The sequence below is a fragment of the Octopus bimaculoides genome, chromosome 6 (genome assembly GCF_046866305.1).
Source record: "Octopus bimaculoides isolate indiv1 chromosome 6, ASM4686630v1, whole genome shotgun sequence".
In the NCBI taxonomy this organism is placed as follows: domain Eukaryota; kingdom Metazoa; phylum Mollusca; class Cephalopoda; order Octopoda; family Octopodidae; genus Octopus; species Octopus bimaculoides.
In genome coordinates this window covers 19,156,532-19,159,031 of record NC_142933.1, presented here as the reverse complement: position 1 = coordinate 19,159,031, position 2,500 = coordinate 19,156,532, and the positions used below count along the sequence as shown (strand labels likewise).

The following is a 2,500-nucleotide window of genomic DNA, read 5'->3' as shown; positions in this document are numbered from 1 at the left end:
TATTTATTATTTTTGGATGACTTTATCCCCATACTCATATTATATTTCTTAATCTCATTCTCAAGTTTCTCTCTTCATTTTTTTTCTTTTTCTTTTAACAATAAGTATTAAAAAAGGATGAAGTAAAATTAAGCTGCATTTTAATTTTATCAGAGTTGATCTAGAAGTTTATAGACGTGAATTGAAGGCTACACCGGTATGACTAACGTATGTATATATATCGTGTGCATATCCATCTATCTATCCCTAAACACAGAGATACATAAATGCATGCACACATACATACACACGTATATATATACATACATGCGTACTCACTTACATATGTGTAATTATGTAGGCATATATATGCACATACATAAATGCATACATATCGCGTCGTGGATCTCCGTCGTTTGACGATAAAGATTCAAGCATTCGCTTGCATGCGTAACTAACTCCTGAATTAACATGTAAAGTGGTAGCGCATCCAACTGACATGTGTACCATAAACATAATTCTCGGGTAGAATCAGTGTAACACAGTGACAAGGCTGTGCCTTTGGACATTTTTTAACCATCCACCTGACGGGCTTCTATACAGTCTTCATTTAATTAATTTCAGGAGCATGTTATGGGTCTACCTAAAGTTAGCAAAGTACGTCTGGGGAAGAGCCTACGCGATGTGCACGAAATTGGAGTTGCGAAGCAAAGTTTTTAATTATTCGAGTGTACTTCGCATATTGTGTGTATATGGGCAGGTATGGCCGTGTGGTTCAGAAGTTTGCCTTGCAACCACATGATTTCGGCATCAGTGCCACTGCGCGACACCTAGGGTGTCTTCCACAATAGGGTCCGACTGACCAATAGTTTGAGAGTGAATTTGGTAGACTGAAACTGTGCGGAAGACCGTCGTGTAATATATATGTATAAATGTGTATATGTGTGTGTCTGTGTGTCTTTGTGTCTTTGTCTTTGTGTGTGTGTGTTTGTGTGTTTGTTTGCCATCATCCCCACATAACTTGAGAAGCGGTATTGGTTTGTTTACGTCAACGTAAATTAAATTGTTTGGCAAAAATAGGGTGACGGAATAAATGCCAGTTTAAAAATAAAAACAGGAGTCAATCTGTTCAACTTTTCACAGCGGTACCGCAGCATGGTTTCAGTTCAATGACTGAAAGAACTAAAAGTTAAAAAGTAATGGATAAAAGATTCATACATTACTCTCTCCCTGTCTCTCTCTCTCTCTCTCTCTCTCTCACACACACACACACACACACACACTCACGCTCACACATCACCGCACGCTGATTCTCTTGTATATACTTTTACCCAAAACCAGGAACTTTACAGTACCCCCTCGTATACATGTATGATTATGTATCTGTATGTGTGCGTGTGTGAGTGACATGCCAGTATTGTTCCGGCTATTTCAATCTGAGTTCAAATCACCACGCTGTGGTATATTCAGGTGGTTGAGCTTATCCATGCCCCAGTTTAATCACCTAGCAATTTCGATAACTTTAAGGAGGCGTCTACCCCGTTGCAAGCATTCGGTCCGGATTTCTCCAGTCACAAAATACGTAGACACTCAGCACGCTCAACTTACTGGAACATCAGGAAGTGATTGCTGAAGGGAGAGAAACCTGCATAAATATGAGGCTGCCACAAAGTTTTGGCTAAGAGGCTAAAGCAATGTCTTGCTCCGGGACACACAGCGTCGCCTGGTCCAGGAATCGAAACCACAAACTTGTATTCGTGAGCCAAACACGCTGACGACTAGACCACGTTGCTTCAGTTATGAGTTATGTATGCATGTGCATGCGATGCATATATACATATATATATATATATATATATATATATATGTATATATATATATATATATGCGAGTAAAAATAAATACAAAAAAAGGGTTTTTTTGTATGATTGTGTATAGAGGAATATATTATTTTGTTTAAAAGAGTTCCAACACTGTCTGTTTTTTATGTTTTATTTATATTCCTTGTGGTATTTCATATTTTCTATACTTTGTAGTATTTCATCATTGCCGGTATGACAGACTTTAACAGACTGTGTGTGTGTATATATATATATATATATATATATATATATATATATATATATATAGAGAGAGAGAGAGAGAGAGAGAGAGAGATAAAGATAGATAGATAGATAGATAGATAGATAAATGTGCTATGTATGTGGGGGGCTTGTGGTGGCAGCATGGAAGAATGCTAAAGAGTTTCGCTTTTCAGACCCAAAGTAGAGGATCCTCTTCCACAGCGAGGTATCTTCCACAGCGAGGTATCTTCCACAGCGAGGTATCTTCCACAAGTCTATTTTTCTAAATCCATGGGTTGACCCGTGTGCTGTGAGAGAAACCACGCAGACGAAAATCGTGTAGTATCCTGTCGGCTAATTAGAACCTGTAATATAAAACTGTAATCTTGAGACTGTGTCGCGCTAATTCTAGCTGACACTTGCATTAAGGTAGACAGTCCTGTGAAAAACTCAGCAGC

The 2,500-nt window shown here is 38.3% G+C and overlaps 1 protein-coding gene across 1 annotated transcript in view; it reads left to right on the top strand.

Moving 5' to 3' along the window:
- The window catches only part of LOC106870799 (G protein-coupled receptor dmsr-1-like), a 386,450-nt gene that overhangs the window by 509 nt on the left and 383,441 nt on the right, over positions 1–2,500 (top strand). The window lies entirely within an intron of this gene.